Raw genomic sequence first — 22,811 nt, forward strand, 5'->3', positions numbered from 1 at the left:
TTACTCAATCCACTACCAACTTGCCTGATTATGGAGAACAGAGAATAGCCCAGCATTTACTCAAAGAGAAAAGTAATTTTTAGACTCTACTCCAAAAATAATAAAGTACATTTCCTTGAAACCAAAAGTTCCAGTATGGATACTGTTCCAGTGTTGGTGCCTAGTCCTACTATGATATCTTCCCTAAAGAGAACAAACATGCTAAAAATATCTAGGGTAACCACTTTGAGAAAAGAAATGGACATGGTCTCTAAATTGATCCAAGGGGCGCCTGATTGGCTCAGTCAGTTAAGCGGCCGACTTTGGCCCAGGTCATGATCTCGCGGTCCGTGAGTTCAAGCCCCATGTCAGGCTCTGTGCTGACAGCTTGGAACCTGGATCCTGTTTCGGATTCTGTGTCTCCCTCTCTCTGACCCTCCCCTGTTCATGCTCTGTCTCTCCCTGTCTCAAAAATAAATAAAAGTTAAAAAAAAATTTAAATTGATCCAAGATGAAATAGAAAATCTGATTGGCCTTATAAACATTAAATAATCTATCTAAATAGCCAAAATCCTTTCTATAATTAGAGAAGAATAAAAAGAAAAAACAGTTTCAATACAAATAAAGAAGTGAAATAAAAATATATAGTAGGGAAATATAAATTAAAAAGTGGGAAAAATAGAAAGCACAAAATAAGAGGGTAAAAAGGAATCCAAATATTTAATAATTACAGCAACTATAAAGGGACTAAAATTTCCAATTAAAGGCCTGAGACTTTTTTTTTCAATTGTTATTTTATACATCAACCAAAAGCTATTTATAAAGGACATACTTAAATATAAGAATATAGGAAAGCAGAATATAAGAAACATTCATATATGTGAATCAAAAGAAAGCTGAAATAGTATAATTAAAATCAAATATAAGAACTGTAAGGCAAACATTACTATAAATTAAAAGGACTAGTATCCTCTTATTTTTAAGAAGTTAAATTCACTAAGAAGGCATCATAATTCTAAAGTTATATGAACAAAATAAAAGTTTCAAACAATTTTCATTATTCATGAATTCTATTTTTGCAAATTTACCTACAGGCAAACCTAATTTGTAATCCCAAAAGCAATACAGTACTTTTGTGGTCATCTACAGACATGCGTGGAGAGAAAAAAATTTGAGTAGCCCCAGATGCACATTTCTAACTAAAGATGAACAAGGTGATAGCCTTATCTAAAAGTTTCAGTTTTTATACAGTAAGCAGGTGTCTTTTTCATGAACTGTTTAATGCCTTATTTTTAGCATTTTTGTGCTTTTTCTTTGGTGATTTTCCTGCTTAACGTGGCCCCCATCTGTACTACTATAGTTTCGTAGTTTCCATAAGCACTAGAAGAGTGTGATTTGCTCACAGAGGAAACCTATGTGTTAGATGAGCTTTGTCCAGGCATGAATTACAGCACTGTTGGTGTGAAATCATTGTTAATGAGTCAACAGTATGTATTAAATAAAGTATCTTTAAACAGAAACATATATAAAACAAAATTATGTACTGGTCAGTTGACAAAAATAGTGTTATCAGAGGCTCACAGGAACCTAACCTTGTATTTCCCCTCGGAGTAATGGTTCAATATTCACTATTTCAGTATTCATGGTAATTTTATACAATGTAATTATCAAAAACAGTGGGAACTGACTACATATAAAGCAAAAACTGACAGAATTACAAGTAGAAACTGATAAATTCACTATCAAAATGAAAGATTTAATATACTTCTTCCAGTATCCGGAAGATCAAACATATAAAAATAAGTCAGTAGGAATATAGAAAATTTTAACAACACAATTAACATATTTTATCTACAGACAAATCAACACCAAGCCACTTTGATAGGATGTGATGACAAGAATGCAGTGTCACTTCTGTGCTATTCCTATAAAGTTGTATGATCTGGTTCTAATCATGAGGAAGCATCTGACAGGACCGAACTGAGATATATTCTACAAAATAATGAGCCTGCATTCTTCAAAACTGTCAAGGTCATGAAAGAAAAAGACTGAGGAAATATTGTAAATTAAAAAAGACTAATAGACATGCTGGAAAAGGCAATGCATGATCCTGAGTTAGGACTTATAAAATCATATAAAATATAGCTATAATAGACATTATTGACAGAACTGACAAAATTTTAAATATAGATTTTAGACTATAGATACTATTTGGGAAATTGATAATCTTTGATTATGGACTATGGATTAGACAATAGCATAGTATCGATGTTAAATTTCCTGATAATAATGGCACTGATAATAATTATTATTAATTTTTTAAGTAATATACACCGAAGTATTTAGGGGTCATGAGTATGATGTCCACAACTTACTCCCAAATGGTTTAAAGTGAAATATAATAGAGAAAGAGGAGAGAGAGAGACAGAGAGAGAGAGGAAATCCTGAATTAAATGAGACAAGAATAAGTAAATGGTGAACCCTAGTAAAGGACATACAGGAATTCTTTGTACTACTCTTGAAACTTTTCTAAGATTAAAATTAAACATGTACTATTTAAGTGTTTTGCTGTTGTAAATAACAAATTAATTAATTAATTAATTAAATAAAACCTGAAGTCCAGAAATGAGGCTAGCATAATTGGAAAAGTGTGTTACCAGATGTTGTATAAAAATAGTTTGCACTCCTAGTAAGCAAATTCATTAATGAAAGATCATTGTAAAGTTAGTAAGGAAGACCAAAATAAAGCATATGAAGAACAGCAACAAGGAGTATGGAACAGACAAAACGCAGGTTAGAAATGGATATTAGGGAGAATGATCAAGTGCTAGTGGTGGCCATCAGGCTTTGGTAAAGAAGTTTTGTTCATTCAAAGCAATTAACTGAGTATGCCCATTTATCAGGTACTGCAGCCAGGCACTGCAGATACTAGAAATCACACATACACTTGAGAGAGTATCTTGACATCAGATGAGCAGTTTTCCAAGGCAGACAGACAAGAGCAAGGCAGAAAGCAAAGCCCCATTTGGAGAGCATTATTAAGAGGAATGGTTCAATATTCACTATTTCAGTACTCATGGTAAATTGATAGAACATAATTATCAAGACGGATGAGAACTGACTGTATATAAGGGAAAAACTAACACAACTACAAGTAGAAACTGAATAATCTATTATTAAATATAGGGCTTAGATCCAAGGAGGCCTAAATGGAAGCCTAGTTATAAAAATCAAGACATGCAAGATAGGTTACCTTAAAAATAAAGTGCTTTTGTGAAAGGGCTTAAGTGTGAATAACAGGGGTCAGCCAGAATAAATGGATCAGTTGGTAATGCCTGTTTGGAAGGGCAAGGATCACAGTTTCCCTGATATTAGGGAATAATCAGAAAGCGGATGTATAATAATAATCCAGTAAGTTAAATTAAATAAAATTTAGCACGTAGTGAGTTTAACACTCAGCTCAAGGCTTAACACAGTTGTGACATTATTCCTCAAAATCATCCTCCCACCTAATTTGGTTCTTTTCACCCCGTACACAATCCCAAAGACACAGGATCAGAGTATGCACTACATTATGAACAACATTGGCATGTATATTTATCTCCTCACCTAATATTCTCAGGGCAAACTTATTTCTTGTTCAGCTCTCCTTTCCAACATCATGCGCAGTGCTGGGCACAGAATAAGTTCTAAATTAATGTTTGGTGAATGAATGAATGAATGAATGAACAAATGAATGAATATTAATTTAAAAGGCATCAAAATTACAGCAGCAATTACAAAAAAGAGAAAAGGGAAAGTAAGAAAGAAACAACCACACACACCATTATCTGCTAGTGTGCATTTTTAAATAAAATGATAAAAAGTTTTAAATGGTGAGAATCCAGAAGAAAAATGCATTAGATATGAGAGTGATGTTTTCCCTTTGTGGCAAGATCCTTCATCTTCTTCCCTCACTTTAAAACATCTCACAAAAGAATTGAAATCCAAAAAGCCATGTTTTTTGGAAAAGATGAGAGTTCCTTTAGCAAAGAAACTTCTTTAGCGCATTAATATTAAGCTCATGGTTGACTATATAATGTAATTCCCTTTGATGGTAGCCACAAATTGGTTACCACTCTTGGTATCTTGAATGTGACATAAATAGCCACAATCCTTTCAGCTGAAATAAAACTTAGATCTAAAATTTCAGAACTGAAATTGACTAAATATGGACAGAGTCCAAGATCTTGCAGCTTGGCTTACTCCCTCTGGAAAGATCATCATCACTTGTTATTTTGGCATTGTGTTCAACATGCTTTCATCTCCAGAAGCCCTGAATTCTTTGCTACAGACCAAATATTCAATTTTGATTCTCCTTGCTTCCTTACACAGATTTAAAAAACCAACTGACTTATGATGAAGTAGTAGCCTAATTTTGGAGACAAGTTCTCAGAATGACCAGAATACAGAATACTTTGCCCAATGCCAACATTGAGGATCAGAGTAGGGTAGCAGAGACATGAGAACTGGAAGCATGAAGAAATTTTTAATCTGTATTTGTTCTCTTTTCTATCATTTATCGTCCAACATGGGAGTCATTTCTTGCTTGAAGAAACAAAAATCTGTTTCAAATACTTCCATCCTCTTATGCAGAATCATGCAATCTTACAGTTGGATATGACTTTTAAGCAACGTTCTTCCAACTTTTGCCACAGCATCATGGTTTACACTGAACAGTTTAGAGGGAGGTGGAGATAGCATTTCCCCCACCACCAGAAATATGGTGGAAAGAGCTCCAGCCAGTTGTCTCCAGCCTTAATCAGCTCATTCTTTTGCGCCTAGATGTAGAAGAGGCTGGGATTCACTACCTTGGAGATCACATAGTCTAACTTACTCACAAAGAAATGCTTGCTACAACGGTTATTTGAGGTCTGTTTGCATGATTTCCATGACAGATTTCTCAATACTTCATGAAACAACTCTTTCTGAAAGATCTTCCAGAGAAAGAGGTTAAAAAATCTCCATCTAACTTCTGTAAATTGATGCAAATCTTGGCATTTGGACCTATAGTGGATACAACTACACATGATAGTTTTGAATCTCAGATTGCAAATATTGTATTTTTTTAGTTATTCTTTAGGATATACATTTTTAATTCTCTCAAATGTTTCTAAAATGACAAGCCTCAAGAACCTTTCACAATTTAGCAATGATCTCATTTACATGAAAATGTTTCTTTTTAAAATGCAGGGTCTAATATCTGAATACAAGATGTAATTAGATCAAAGCTTATTAAAATGTGTCTATTATTTCCTCAATTTTTATTTAATCAAGAAGAGAAAAGGAAGTTTTCTTCTTTTTTTCTTAGAAACTTCATAATTTTTGTTTGCATTGACCTTATGGTCAACGAAAAATCTCAAGATATTTTATGTGAACGACTATCGAATCCAGTCATAGATCTTTCATTGTGTACTTATTTTTTTTAATTAATGAGCTTTATATTTTGTACATCTTTTAGCTTCACAGAAAAATTGAGCAGAAAGTACAACATTCCCATATGCCCTCTCTCTAAACACACAAACAGCTTCCCATACCAGATATTCCACACCAGAGTGGTAGATTTGTTACAGTGATGCACCTACATCAATCCCTTAACCCCCAAAGTCCATAGTTTATGTTAGGGTTCACTCTTGATGTTTGACAGATGTATTATGACGTGTATCCACCATGACAGTATTATATGAAATCATTTCAGTGACCTAAAAATCCTCTGTGCTCTACCTAATCACCCCTCCGGCAACCACTAATCTGTTTATTGTCTCCATAGTTTTACCTTTTCCGGAATGCCAGGCAGTTGCAATCATACAGTATGCAGACTTTGCAGGTTGGATTCTTTCACTTAGGAGTGTGCATTTAAGGTTCCACCATGTATTTTTTTTCTCATGACCAAGTAGATTTATTTCAGGGATGTAAGACTGATTCAATATTTGAAAAATCACTGGAATCTACCATATTAACAGGCTAAGAACCAAAATTCACATGATCATATCCATCAGTACATAAAAAGCATTTGACAAAATTCAATGCTCATTCATGATAAAAACCCCAAGAAAAATTGGAATAGAGGAGATCTTCCGCAACTTAATAAAGAACATGTGCAAAACAACCTTAAGCTAACATACTTAAGAGTAAAAAACTGACCTCTTTACCCAAAGACTGGTAGAAGACAAGGACGTCCTTTCTTGCCACTTCTTTTCAGCACTTTACTGGAGCTTTTAACCAGGGAAATTACCCAACTTAACTTCTTCCACCAGTTTTACTGACATATGTTAACAAATAAACTTGTATGTATTTAAGGTGTACAACATGATGATTTCACATTGAGATGTGCATACATTATGAAATGATTACCACAATCAAGTTAAATAACACATCCCTCGCATAGCTACACTAGTGTGTGTGGAGGTGAGGTGAGGGAAGAACACTTAAGATCTAGTCTCTCAGCAAATTTCAAGTATACAATGTAGTGCTACCAACTATAATCATCATATGTGCATTAGGTCTTCATAACTTATTCACCTTACAATTGAAAGTTTATATACCCTTTAACCAACATCATCCCATTGCCCCATCCCCCAGCCCCGGGCAACCACCATTCTACTCTCTATTTCTATGAGTTTGATGGGGTATTTTTGTTTTCATTTATTTATTTGTTTGTTTATTTATTTATTTATTTTTATTTTTTACGAAATTTATTGTCGAATTGGTTTCCATACAACACCCAGTGCTCATCCCAACAGGTGTCCTCCTCAATGCCCATCACCCACTTTCCCCTCCCCCCCACCCCCATCAACCCTCAGTTTATTCTCAGTATTTAAGAGTCTCGTATGGTTTGCCTACTTCCCTCTCTGTAACATTTTTCCCCCCTTCTCCTCCCCACTGGTCTTCTGTTGAGTTTCTCAGGATCGACATATGAGTGAAAACATATGGCATCTGTCTTTCTCTGCCTGACTTATTTCACTTAGCATAATACTCTCCAGTTCCATCCATGTTGCTACAAATGGCCAGATTTCATTCTTTCTCATTGCCAAGTAGTATTCCGTTGTATATATAAACCACATCTTCTTTATCCATTCGTCAGTTGACGGACATTTAGGCTCTTTCCATAATTTGGCTATTGTTGAAAGTGCTGCTATAAACATTGGGGTACAAGTGCCCCTATGCATCAGCACTCCTGTATCCCTTGGGTAAATTCCTAGCAGTGCTATTGCTGGGTCATAGGGTGGATCTATTTTTAATTTTTTGAAGAACCTCCACACTGTTTTCCAGAGTGGCTGCACCAGTTTGCATTCCCACCAACAGTGCAAGAGGGTTCCCATTTCTCCACATCCTCGCCAGCATCTATAGTCTCCTGATTTGTTCATTTTACCCAGTCTGACCGGTGTGAGGTGGCATCTCAGTGTGGTTTTGATTTGTATTTCCCTGATGAGGAGTGACACTGAGCATCTTTCCATGTGCCTGTTGGCCATCTGTATGTCTTCTTTAGAGAAGTGTCCATTCATGTCTTCTGCCCATTTCTTCACTAGATTATTTGTTTTTCGAGTGTGGAGTTTGGTGAGTTCTTTATAGATTTTGGATACCAGCCCTTTATCTGATATGTCATTTGCGAATATCTTTTCCCATTCCGTTGGTTGCCTTTTAGTTTTGTTGGTTGTTTCCTTTGCAATGAAGAAGAGTTTGACGTTTTTAAAACTCATCTTATTAAGTATAAATACAGTGATATCCTTTCTTTAATTACATATTACATATTTAATTACATTTACTTCTCACCTGAAAATAAAATTTTTATCCCTGTTTTATAAACAGTTAATTTTAATGGTTGATAACCATTTAATTTTGAACATGCCATTTATGTAGTTCATCTGTGAAGTGATTAAACTGCAAAGTGTTGCAAAGCATGTCATACCAGATAGGACACTATCATATGGCATACCACTAGGAACTTCTCTTCAACTTGGCATCTCACCACTGAAATATCACCAAAGTATTTCTTATCTGCAATCCTTCTCCTTATCTCTTTCTTTATTGTAGTATAATCAAAAACAAAGTCATACAAAGCCATACTCAGTTTATTAGTTAAGTAATGCTAGCTCACTGTAACAAACCAACCTAAAAACAGGTCAACTACATTAAAATTTTATTTCTTCCTCCTATAAAGACTAAAATGTATTCCTGATTTACTATAACTGTCCTTCAAGCAGTAATTCAGGGACAGAGACTCTTATCTTATGGCTCCACAATCTTCAATATGTGCTTTCAAAAGTTGTCATGCTCCCCTGTATGAAGATGTTGAGAAATATAAAAAAGCAAGTGAAGAAGGCATACTATATTGTTAAAAATCCTGGCCTAAAAAGTGAACCTAAAATTGATGAAAGTAATTTCTAACTGGGAAACCACATCCCAGTGACAACTCCACATTATGGAAGAAGGGACACAATTTAGAAGGAGACTACTATTTTTCTTTAAAACAGTCCACCCTTTTGGCCATCTTTTTCTTCAAGTCAGGCTCTCCCTAAGGGAGACCATCCAAAGTCCATCCAGAAACCATCCACATCAAAGTTCAAAACATCCCAGTAAAATGCAACTGTCCTCATCAAGTCCAAATGTACCTCCTTATGGTCCTATAAGTTAATAAATTATCTTCTACTTACCACACATACATTCTCTCCCTCCATCTCTCTCCCCCTCCTTCCCTCCCTCTGTCTTTTTTTTTTTCTCTCTCTTACCCAGAAAATAGAGAAGCATGGACAGGAAAACTATAATAAAAACTCCCAATAGGAAAAAAGTCACAGCAGTAATTAGCTATTGATGGAAAGGCATTATTAACATCTGCCTCTTACCTGATGGTAGAGAATGTTCCTACATTAGACTACCATCCTCCTCTCTGGCAGGAACTCTCTTGCCCATTGTTGTCTATTGACACTGGCTTCAGCCTTAGAAGGTTTGTCCTGGCCTCTTATCCTCTATAAATATTGAGGTATAAGCACTCTTTGGGGTCTTGCAGAGCCTACCCCCTGCTGATGAAAGTTTGGGGGTCCAAAAACTGTTTTACAATTACAGGCCTTTCAGGCCAGGTCCACGGAGAAGTTGGCAATAAAAAAACCTTTAACATCTTAGTAGATTCTGATCCACTTCCACTCAGTTCCATGTGATGGAAAACATGGCCAAATTTATTGGTATAATTTTCAAACCTACCTGATTTCTTTAGTTCTTCCTCTCATGCCATTCTCTTGAACTCAGTGTTGTCTACCATGAAGCCTTATGATACTTTATGCATGAGTGAGAATATAGTCTGATCTTTGTCCCACTGTTGTTTACCTGGAAAAGTCTTAATAACTCTCTGTTGCTCAAAGGTTTTTCGGTTTCATTTCTTACTGTTCAAATACATAGGAGCAGACAGCTTTTCCAACTCTGCAAGACACAACATTTCTAGAAGCTTTCTATCCCCTTTTATTTCTGCTTTCAAACTTATAATTCTTCCTATACTTGTTTTTTTTATAATACCTTGCCAAATACAGTAAGAATCAACCAGCACACAATCAGGTGTCTGCACCCCTAGAGCTATCGATTTTGTAAGTGATTGATCTGTTTCCAACTGATTACAGTTTTGCCAAATGTTTGTCCCTTACATATAGATCTCCATCTTTCTGGTCTTCAATGTGCATTTTTTTTGCTATCTTGTGACTATTAAGCCAATGCCACATATTTTAATTGTTGTTAGAGAAGTACCCTTTTTCAAGGTTCCAATTTTCATATTAATTAAAGACAAGCCAGTTGACATAACAAATAAACCACAAATTTTAAATGGTCCAAACACATTAGAAGTTTATCATTCACTCCTATAAAGCCCAAAATAAATGTTTCTGAATCCATAGAAGACTCCCCTCCCAATGGTAATTCAGAGAACTAGGCTGCTTCTACCTATGGCATCACTGTCTTCCAAGGTCACCATATTGATCTGCAATGTTATTAGAAGGAGAAGACCCAGTGGATAAACCATATCTTAAAAACTCATATCCCTTCTATTCACATTTAATGGAGAGTATGGAAAGGGCCACATCTGTTTGCAGAAAGGGCTTGGTAGCCTTCTCTGCCTTCATCATCAATGGGGAGTTTGAGAGGCAAGTAAATTCCAATTCCTGAATTAGCCTGAGAGAATATGCATAGAACATTCATTCTAAATTAGCGTATACTCCACAATCCCAAAACTTTACTATGAAATTTTCAGCAGATCAATATCATACCAAAAGAAACAGGACAAATTGTTTGCACAGTAATTCAAAATTGGTATATATATTATTATAAACACACAATTAAGGAACAACAATAACAGGCAGTAATCAGTTACTGAAATTAGACTTAAAAAATATAAGTGGGATGGGGCGCCTGGGTGGCTCAGTCAGTTGAGTGTCCCACTTCAGCTCAGGTCATACAGTTCATGGGTTTGAGCCCCACAACAGGCTCTGTGCTGACAGCTCAGAGCCTAGAGCCTGCTTCAGATTCTGTGTCTCTCTCTTTCTCTGCCCCTACCCCACTTGTGCTCTGTCTCTGTCTTTCAAAATGAATAAACGTTAAAAAAATTAATATATATAATATATATACATATATACATATACATATGTATATACGTATACATATGTATATACATATATACATATATATACATACATATTTATATATAGACATATATACATACATATGTTATATAATCCATATATCATATACATATATATACATACATACATATGGGAAAAACAGGGAAACAAACACACTGTTAGAATCATGAGATATCATGGGGTGCATCGGTGGCTCAGTTGGTTAAGTGTCTGACTTCAACTCAGGTCATGATCTTACAGTTCATGAGTTCGAGCCCTGCATGGGGCTCTGTGCTGACTGCTCAGAGCCTGGAGCCTGCTTCAGATTCTGTGTTCCCCTCTCTCTCTGCCCCTCCACCACTTGTAATCTCTCTCTCTCTCTCAAATAAACATTTAAATTTTTTTTTTAAAAAAAGAACCATGAGATATCATTAATACTAAACCATAATGTATTATAGTGAGAAGAGGAGGGTGAGGGGATGGCAGCTGAGGTAGCAATAAAATATTACCACACACCCACCAGAATGGCTGAAATTTTATCAATCTATCCATCAATCAACCTGGCAATACCAACTAGTAGGATATGGAACATCTGAAACTCTCATACTGTTAGTTAAGTGAAAATTATTTGGCAGAATCTACCAAATTGGACCACATGCCTTCCTATTGCTTAACAAGCTCACTCCTAATTATATACTCAACCAAAATGTGTACAGATATGCAACAGATGTATATGAGAATGATAATGGCAGCATTATCAGTAATAGCCATGAGTCAGCGTCAGCCCACATGTCCATCAACAAGAGAACACATTTTTAAAGTGTATTTTCAAACAATGAGGTGTTATAAAACAAAGATTTAAGACACACTACTACTATTGGGGTGCCTGGGTAGCTCAGTGGGTTAAATGTCCAACTCAGTGGGTTAAATGTCCACAAGGTCATGATCTTGTGGTTTGTGGGATCAGGCGCCACAGAGGGCTCTGTGCTGACAGCATGGAGCCTGCTTGGAATTTTTTCTCTCCTCTCTCTCTGCCCCTTCCGCTCTCATGTGTGCACATGTGTGCACTCTCTTTCTCTCAAAAATAAATGGATAAACATGAAAAAAAAGACTATTACTATATGCTGTCAAATGGATAAATACTGAATCATAAAATGGGGTATAAAAAGCCAGATACAAAAATACATGAGATACTATTTGATTTCATAAAGTACACAAAGAGGTAAATCTAATCTGTAATATTAAAGTCGGAATAAAAGTTATCTTTTGTCTGGGGTTCGGGGCATGTGGGGGGGTGGCGGGCAATAGGTAACAGGAGAAGCACGAGAGGTTTCTGAGATGCTGGTAATGTTCAATATATTTATTTGGGTGCTTACACCATGGTGTGTTCACTCAGTAAAAGTAAATTCACTGTGTCCTTAAGATTATGCACTTTTGTAAGGAGCTAACGTTTGCATCAGTACATTTTGCTTTTATTGCTTATTTTCAACTGTAGACACCACAATCTGAAAGGATTAGTCTACTAACAAAACTACACTCATTAGTTGTTGGCACTATTTTTCTTCTTACACTCTTTCAAATTTTAGCTAGTGATTGTATTTCTGAGTTCACAATATTATTTACAATATTTCATAAGTCAGGATAGCAGCTGTGATACTCATAAGTAATAAAATTAAGTCCACAGACACTTAGCACTTTTCAATGCTACCAGTTACTCATTTCAATGTCACTCAGCACTTGTATGCAAGGGTGATCACCCACAGGACAATCATTTCATTAAAGTAACCATCTGACTGATTGTTCTAGTCACAGTATCTGATCCACTACCTGTTCCAATGATCTCCAGGAAGTCAACAGGACATCATCAATTCTTAACTTAAAGAAGTCATCACTTCTTAACTTAAAAATGTGCTTCTTTAGGGGCACCTGGGTGGTTCAGTCAGTTGACTGACTACTGATTTTGGCTCTGGCCCTGATTCCAGGGTTGTGGGATAGAGCCCCATGCTGAGCTAAGCAAGGATCCTGCTTGGGATTCCCTCTCTCTTTCCTCTGCCCCTCTCTCCCTCCCCACTGCTCATGTTCTCTCTAAAATAAAATAAAATAAAATAAAATAAAATAAAATAAAATAATGTGCTTCCTTTCAGCCCACATTTTAATTCCAATGAATTGAACAATCTCCAAAAGATTACTGAAATATTGAAAAATGCCCCAGATTTCCATATCCATAGTCTTGGACCCTTAGAGATCTAGGGTCTAGCACATTCTTTCTATTGCAGGCTTACATTAAGAAGGGAAGAGCCTGTTCCTTAATTATCCTCAATAAATGGTTTGTTGTCGAATGACTTGAAAGGGCTACTTAAAGAGATGCCCAACAGAAAGGAGTATTTAAACAATTTATATTTGAATCGAGATTCTGATCTTCTGTTTTACTTCTTTTCTCAAATTCTTCTCTTTGGAGTTTACTCTCTGCTACCTTTACTACCTTTGAAGGTGAATGAGACATCTTTCTATATTTAAATACCATTCATGCTAATGGATTAGTTTCAACTCAAACTTTTTATTTTTCTCTTTTGGAGGCAGACAGTGTTCAATTTACTCTGTTGGGCATATTTCTCAGTGCTGCATATATATAGTAACAATGGAGACATAATCTTGCCCCCCCACCAACCAAAACTCACAGTATGTGGAGAAAAAATTTTAAAGTAAATACATTTAACTCTGAGATATGCACCAAGTGCAATGAATGCACTGAGGAAGTAAGAATCAATTCAACTTGGTAAATCAAGAAAACTTTAGAAAATAGATATCATCAGGGCCTTGAAGGATCTGTAATAATAACTTACATCTGTGTAGCACTAATTTGCAAGTACTTTAATATGTATTTAGTTTTTCCTTAAAGAAGAAATACCTCTGAATTTTATATTGTCATTATTGTTATTATACCTAACCTAGGTGATTTGACAAGGCCATTAGGGACATGAAATACTAGGATTAAGTTCAAATCTCTGAAGAGGCAGTAAGCTTTGGTAGGAGAGAGCACTTTGTAATCAGAATAACCTGTCTTTGAAATACTGCTTTGACACTGCTATGTGAGAAAATTATTTATCCCTTCTGAGCCTTGGTTTCTTGATCTATAACACAAGGTTATCTTCACATCTGGATTACTGTGCACTTTATATGAGATAAATATATAAGCACTCAACTAACATGTGTTTTGTTTTTTGATTAGATGCTGAAGATAGGGTGATGATATAGTAAATTAATGTTCTAGAAAAGTAACTGGGGCAGCAATGTGGAGAATGGATTGAAATATCAAGAAGCACAAGAAATGTAGGATAGTCAGGAATATTTCGCAATAGTGTAGCCAAAACATGATGAATTGGGAACAGAGGCAATATCAGTTCGACAGAAAAGAGAAAAGACTTATGAGAAACATTCAAATGTAGAATTGCTTTGATGATTGGTTGACTGTCAGGAGTGGGGAGGAGGGACAGGATAAATTAATAAGTATATAATAATGTAATATTAAATTAATAATATTAATTATATGATAATTAGTATTTGGGAAACTGACTAATGGTGCTGCCAGGACTAGAGACAGGGAATACAGATGGATAAGATGATCTGAAGGTAGATACTCTACTATTTTGGACACATTGATTTAGGCATGCTTGTTGAAGAGAAGTCTAAGTAGGCGATTAAAGACATAAGTCTAGAGCTCAAGAAAGATGTCAGAATTGCTTCTCTAAAGTCAAGGCATAGATGAGAGTTGAAGGAATGCTAAAAAGGAGATCAACCAGGTAGAACTTGTAGGCCAGTACAAAAAAAAAGACAAAAACTAAAAACCTGAGAAATAATAACATTTAAGGGCAAGGGCAGAGATGGGGTAGCAAGGAACCCAGGAAAAACCCAAACATGATTAATCAGATATTGATTAATCAGATATTTAGAAGAAAAGTAGAGGAAGTAATATGACATAGAAACCAGGATAAGAGAGACTTAAGAGGAAGAGTCAACAAATAAATTACCACAGAAAAGATTAAAAACATGAGGACCAGTGGGAGGCCACTAGTAAAGTTTGACAGCTTCAGTGGATTAGATGAAAAGAAACTTATAGAGCATAAAAAGATGTAAGGAATCTACAGAAGATAAGCATGAACAAAGACACAGTTACAGGAAATAGTAAGATGTTCTTGGTGAATATTGAGTTAACAGGGTCATCTCTGGCTTATCTCATTTTTGTACAAATTAGGAAAAGACACTCCTTTGAGCAGGCACAGCCCCAAATATGTTCAGCTAGGCAAGAGTGCGGGCTGAATTTCAGCTTCCTTATCTCTACGCTTTTGTGCCATACACAGACGGTGCAGTCATTTGCAACATCTCTGGGTGAATGGTCCCATATAGGTGAAATGCAAAGTATAGGAAGGATAGCCCTAGGATATAAATATGGAAAGACATATTAAATATCACCCTGTGGAGAATCTTGAATGACAGTTGAGACGTGTGTACTCAATTCAGGGGTCAATGGGGAACCATCCATGTCTGTGAAGTACACTTAAGGAAGATGAGTTTGGCAGCAAAATGTAGGATGTTTGGGAGGAGGGTTGCGCAGGCAATCAGAAAACTACTTAGAAAGCTATTGCAATTCTATAGCTTAATGCACAGGTTCATTTTCCCTTTGATCTGATTTAAGAAATTTTTAATTAAGTCTGGAAAAAAAGGTGGCGAAGGGCAGGGGGGAATCCAGAAAAAGCATTGTGTTTTTTCCATGAAGCTTTGGTTCCCAAGTATAAAAAGAATTAGTTCTTCCAAGAGCAAATTAGGCAGATACAGAGAAAGGTAGTTTCTATTCAACTGGCAATATGATTTAGTGACCTGTTTTTCCATTTCTGTGAGAAACTTCAATGTTTTGAACTACTATTGGGGCCTTTCCTAGGGTCTTCCTCACATATCCTGCTACTGCAAGAAAAGTTGAGTCCTAGAAGGCCAGAACTTTGAACACTAAAAAGTTCAGTCAAACCAATAACTACTTGGCTTTACATGGATTGTCTCTCCTGCTCATGCCATAAAAAACTCACAAAATGAGGGGCACCTGGGTGGCTCAGTCAGTTGAGCATCCGACCTCAGCTCAGGTCCTGATCTCACAGTCTGTGAGTCCAAGCCCCATGTCGGACTCTGTGCTGACAGCTCGGAGCTCGGAGCCTGGAGCCTGTTTCGGATTCTGTGTCTCCCTCTCTCTCTGCCCCTCCCCTGCTCATGCTCTGTCTCTCTCTCTCTGTCAAAAGTAAATAAACATTAAAAAAAACTCACAAAATGACTATTGTCTGACTTGTAATTACTTACTTGACTATTTTAACAAACAAGTTAAGCTGGCTTGATGAATCCAAAAGACATAAAAGAGTTAAAAGAGAAAAAAGAGAAAAGAGGAGAAGAATGAGAAGATAATGGGGAAGAGAAAAACATGGTAGAATGAGCTAGGAATTACTGGGTGCCTATCGTGTGCCTTGCTTCGTGTGAACAACATTGAGACACATTATATAAATCACATAACAATCCTGCTGTTGCTATCAATATTTTATAGATAAGAAATCTGAATTACTTAGAAAATTGACTTACCCAATTATACTAATGGCAACTGATTAAAAAATGATGCCAAGTCATTAATAAAGAAATGAATACTATCATGACATTCCTATGACACAACAGTTAAAACAAATACGCTAATTCTACGTGACTCAGCAGGAGTAAACGCTGACACATACTGTTGAGTAGAAAAAGTAAGTTTCTAAAGAATACACACAGAATGAAAACATATGTAACATTCTTTAATTAAAAAAGAAAAATAGGGGCATGTGGGTGGCTCAGTAGGTTGAAGTTCTGACTCTTGATTTTGGCTCAGGTGATGATACCAAGGTCCTGGAATTGAGCCCTGAACTGGGCTCCACACTGAGTGTGGAACCTGCTTAAGATTGTCTCTCTCTCCTTCTCGCATACTCTTTCTCCCTCTAAAATAAAATAAATAAATAAATAAAAATTTTAAATTAAAAAAAAAAGAAAAAGAATATGCAGTTCATTCACTCCCAGCCAAGATGGAGTAACATTGATCAGATTTACCCTTTAACTTATCTCCTAAAACAATTAGAAATTTTCAAAAAAAATCAAAAAAAGGATACAAATGAAGTGAGCCACAGCTTACTGCCTTAAAAGAGGTTTCACTCTGTGATCGTGAAGGAACTAAGGGGTCTCCATGAGTTGAGGAGAGAGTGCTGAGATTCCTGGGAGATTACGGTGGCCAGATTTCATAGGACGAAGTTCCAGCAAGGATAAAGTTGCACAGAGAAAAGAACCTGAAAATCTACAGAGGACCATTTTCTACCATCCCATCCCATCCCCATGAGCACTCAGCAGAGCATTGATCAGGGCAGATATATGAGAAAATTGTCCAAGCCTAGGAAAAGCTATTGAAAATTATTAGAGGTAATAATGCCCAGCACCCATGCAAGGTGAAGATCAGCGTCTGTTCTGACCAGCCAGATTGCAAAACCTAATTCACAGGGGAGAGCGCCCAGGAAAGCATTACCTCATTGGTGGGGAATAATTAATTCTAGCTGAGCAGTGATCCAAACTTACCCAACAAACCTTTTTTTATGATTTGCCAGATGCAAAAGAAAACAAAGCATTTCCAAGTAACTAAAAACAAAGCTGAAAAATATTTATAGAAATACAAAATTGTCTAGTACCAAACAGGGTAAAATTCACAATATCTGGCATCTAATCAAAGAGCACCAGGCATGTAAAGAGGCAGAAAAGCACAATCCATAATTAGGAAAACAAAAAATCAATCGAAATTGATCCAGAATTGACATAGATGCTAGAATTAGCAGACTAGGACACTGAAACATTTTTTATAACTATAATCTATGTGTTCAAAAGATTAAATAGAAACATAGAAGGTATAAAAGAAAGTCTCAAGGTGAACTTCTGGAGATTAAAACTACTATATCTGAATTCACTAGCCAGGGTTAATGGCATATTAGACATTGTGGAAGATAAATGAACTTGAAAGGAAAGCAACAGAAACTATCCAAAATGAAGCACACAGAGGAAAAAGAATTTTTTAAAAATGAAAAGAGCATCATAGTGCTGTGTGACAACTTCAGTTAGAGTCTTCAAAGGAGGAAACAAAATAATAATAGAATAAATGGTCAAAATTTTTCTAAACTTTAGAACAATATTCACCCATATATCCAAAAAGCTCAATGAATCCCAAGACCAAGAAACATGAAGAGAACTGCACAAATGCATATCATAATCAAATTTCTGCAAACCAGTGATAAAAATGAAATCCTTAAAGCAACAGAGAAAAAGGATACGTGACATAGAGAGGAACAGATCTAAGGATTGTGTCAGACTTCTCATCTGAAACAATCCAAGTGAGAAGACAGTGACGCAACATTTTAAAGTACTGGAGAAAACAAAACAAAAAACAAACAAACAAAAAGTGTCATTCCAGAATTCTATACCCAGTGAATATACCTGAAAAAAAAGGCAAAATGAAAATATTTTCAGATGTACCAACGTTGAAAGAGTTCACTACCAGTAAGACCTGAACTACAAAAAATATTAAAGACAGCATTTTAGGGGGAAAAACCCATGATTTTATGAATGAGTAATATTAATATATTGATTAAGACCATAGGATCTGGGGACAGACTCCTTCCCTTCCTGCGTGACTTCAGGCAAGTAACATCTTTATGTTTCAGTTTTTGCATAAGTTGGAGATAATGACAGAATCTACCTTAAAGGGTTGTTGTGAAGATTAAATTGTGTGATGTGTGTGATATGTGTGTGCATGTGCCTAAACGTACACACATGCCACTGCAACAATAAAAGCAAAATGTTTTCTATTATTAAAATTACATATGTCTGTAGTAAGAGTAGAAAAACATGGATGAGAAGGATATATACAGAACAACCCCACTAATAAACAGAGTTGGGGAAAAAGGGCAAGACAGCCAGAGAAGATATGCCCCAATGACTAAGTACATGATGAGTAAGGGAATGGAGCAATCCTCATCTTCCCCGGCCTCATGAAAAAAAGGGAAGAATTCTGACAAGCAAAAGTGAGGAGATTATCTTCCAACTCCAACTACATATGAGAAAGTAAAGTAAAAAACCCACTCAACTATGCTTAATCTTTCAATCACTATGGAAGTTCAACTCCCAGAGACTGTGAACCCATAAAGATGAATATTCCTCCTCTTTGGGGATGGTTAGGCATGAAATCTAAGCATTGCTTAGAGATTTAGGTACAAAATACTTCCAGAAAGAAATTCTTAATTTTCAAATCTTCAAATCTGTGAATGAGCTTCAGAGTCCCAGGATCCCTTTGAAATTGTATACAAATCAGAGTATATAAGAAAATGGTATGTGGGTGTGTGTGCATATGTGTGTGTTTAGAGAGATCTCATAATCTTCATCAGATTTTCAAAGACCTTCACCCCCCCCCCAAAAAAAAGATACAAACTACTCAACAAAGAGAAAGCCAACTGAATCTAGGGAGCACATTAATTAGGATATCTGATTTAAAAAACAAGTTATCTTCTCTTAAAGTCCCTGGAATTTTTGTCAGTCCTGATATTATCAAGCCAACTGAAATGCATTAAAAATGGAAGCAGACACCAGAATGCAATTTATTAACTGACCACGAGAAACACAATAGCTATACAATCTAAACTTTAGAGAATGCATCCACAGCATTCTTTCTCTTATAACCCAATTGAAAGGGGAAGTTATCATAACCCCAAGGTGACACAAATAGAATTAAGACTGAAAGCACACAGATGATTTTGTTAAAAATCCTCCAAATAAGACAGTTTATAATTTTAATGTAATGTATGTTTATTTTTGAGAGACAGAGCATGAGTAGGGGAGGGGCAGAAAGAGAGGGAGACACAGAATCTGAAGCAGGCTCCAGGCTCTGAGCTGTCAGCACAGAGACCAACGCAGGGCTCGAACCCACAAACTGCAAGATCACAACCTGAGTAGAGTCAGACACTTAACCAACTGAGCCACCCAGGCACCCCCAAATAAGATAGCTTAGATGAGAACAGAAGACACTAAATATTTTGATCCTAGGAACATGCTCTTCTCTTTGAGCATAACTGGATGCTACTGGAGCAAGCTGCTTATAAGTTCCATGGTTTGTTTGTTTGTTTGTTTGTTTGTTTTTAATACTGTCTAGACTGTCTTCCATTACTGATTTTTTTCTTTATATCTGTTAATAATATTGTTTATGCTACTGCTCTAAATTGTTAATACAGTCTGGAAAGGGGAAAAAAAACCTCTTGGTTTTTTAATGCAACTCTAAAAATGCAATGCTATTGCTTTTACCTTCAAGGTCTAAAAGAATTCTCACATAAATTCAAGTGCCAATAATAACACGAACTTTATTATTACCAAACAAAAATATGCCCCAATTGTCACCACTGACTATTTCAATAGTGCATAATACTTATTGACTAAATTCTCAACAATCTGATCCATCTAATGTCCCTCCCTCCACATACATCTCATCCTATACTTCACCATGTGCTCCAGGGGAAACGGAAATTAGTTGTGCTCAAAGAAATAGGCTCAAGTGGAAGGTCTTTGAGGTCAAGATTAATACTATCTCGCCAATTACTCCTGGGACTACATATACCTATAAGAGACAATCAGTGACTCTTACCACTAACTTATGGTTGATCTCAGGCAAAGAGGAAAAACTTCTTCATTAAATGGGAATAGTATTTAGTGTGGAGATGCTGATTTTCCTTGCAAGGATAATTTGAATAGCATACTAATGATGATACATCTTTAAGAAACAAAAATCCTAACCATGTTGAAACCTTTCAATGCACTATTTCTATATATGTGCTCATTAAAATAAATTTCTGGACATTTTCTACCAAAAATTATTTTAAAGTCTATTTAAATATTAAACATTTCTTATAGCCACTCATTCAATGCAGAGTTGTGGAACCATTCTTGTTATTCATTGCTATTTCTCTTTTCCCACTGGTATGGGAAAGGTCTATGAATAGGACCTGTGCCATTTCTTAATTATTTGGGGGAGAAAGGTTAGGGATGGGAGAAGAGGAATCAAATACTACTCATAAAGTAGCACTGCCATCCTTTTAAACTCTGTACTAGTGTAATCAGGGCTTACAAAGCCCTCATTTTAGAAGAGTCAGAAACTCTGCCTAGATAGCAAACAAAAATGATTCCAAGATAGGCACAATCCCCATAATATTTATGCTGGATAGAAATGGAAAATATTGAACTTGAAGAAAATAAGAGATAGAAAAAAGGCATACAAACAAATGACTATTATAACCATTGAGAGAAAGAGAACGGGGGAGAGAGAAGCTTTTCAATATATGCCTCAAGATGTTCAAATGTAAAAATTATAACAAACTGAAATGGGAAATTGGTTTGGAAAATAAAAAGGGGAATAAATAACTCAGGTAATCCGCCTCTGAACCCTCACTCACACTCTACCACACCTGCCCCCATCATCCCTTTATCAGAATAAACACGCTTCTACTTTTTAAAGGTTGATAGCATAATGCAGAATCAAATCTCAGTGCAGCTCTGTCACTAGTCAATAATTAATCAAACATAGATTTATTGAGGACTTTCTAGGAACAAAAGTCAGGGTTCCTGTCCTAAGAAAGCTCACTGTGCATTCATTTAACAAACACTTACAGTTACAGTACACCAGGTGCTTAAAGATATATTTGCTAACAAAGTAGACATTGTCCCTGATCTCAAGGAGGTTGCATTCTAACCCAGAAAACAGACTTTAAACCATTTACTCATTGTTCATTACAACTGTGATGAGACTTAAGAACATACATACTGACTGCCTTGACCTAATTTTGAGAAACAGAATTTTTTCCTAAAAATGGTGTAAGCTTTGAACTGTTTTCCCTCAAGTTCAAATTCAAGCTCCATTGCTTCCAGCTTTGTAATCTTGAACAAGTCACTTCTCTAACTGCCCCATACTTCAGTTTCTTAACTGATAAAGTGGAGATAACAATAGAACATTCTCTGTAGGTTCGAGGTAAGACTTAAGTAAGTTAATATATGTAAAGTGCATAGGATAGTGTCTGGCACATAAAAAAGCTCAACAAATGCCAGCTAAAATTACATTTATCAAAAACATGTGGAGTCAGGGAGAAGGGTGGGAATAAGAGGGAAAGGGAGACGGTAAGGTAATTCCATATAATGAGAACAGCACATGCAAAAGTCATGAAAAAGGAAACAATACATTTGAGGAATGAAGGGAATTGAAATAGAAAATAATGCAAGATTGAACCAGAGAGACAGGCAGGGCCCAGATTCAACAAGGCCTTTTGGGCTCTCAAGGACTTTCGGCATTAATCCAATTAGATGTTATTAAGAGTTTTAAGTGGGAGACTTCTAAGTGAAAACCTTACTTTTAATTTTTCATGGTTAAATTGTTTTAATTCTTATTTTTTATGGTTAAATTTTCCTTTCAAATAAAATAATCTTCAGTGCAAAGGATGTTTTATAAGGGCAAAATGGAGGAAGGGAGCTTAAGAAGCTATAGTTGCAATATCAGTGAGAGATGATGATGGCTTCAAACTGAGCGGCAGTGGTAGAGATAAAGAGATATCTAGGATGAAAAGCAACCAAAGGTTGAATGAGTCAATCTATATTAATTACTCTGTTAAATCAGATTTCAAACTTCTACAACAGGATGCAAGTGGTGCCATCCACTGAAATAAGGAAGATAAGAACTGTTTTGGAGGAAAATAAATGATTCAAAATTTGGACATGTGTATTAGTTTCCTAGGGCTGCCAAACAAAATACCACAGACTGGGTATCTTAAACAACAGAAGTTAAGTTTTCTGGCAGCTCTGCAGACTAGAAATCCAAGCTCAAGGTATCAGCAGGTTCAGATTCTTTCAAGGTCTCTCTCCTTGGCTGCCAAATGGCTGCCTTCTCTCTGTGTCCTCATATAGTTATCCTTCAATTTGTGTGTCTGTGTCCCCTCATCTCCTCTTCATATAAAGACACCACTCTTATTGGATTAGGCCCATCCCAATGACTCCATCTTACTTTAATCGCCTCTTTAAAGGCCCAGTCTCCAAAACAGCCACATTCTGAAACACTGGAGGTTAGGG

This window comes from Panthera pardus, unplaced genomic scaffold (assembly GCF_024362965.1).
Source record: "Panthera pardus isolate Hobbes unplaced genomic scaffold, ASM2436296v1 HiC_scaffold_11, whole genome shotgun sequence".
In the NCBI taxonomy this organism is placed as follows: Eukaryota; Metazoa; Chordata; class Mammalia; order Carnivora; family Felidae; genus Panthera; species Panthera pardus.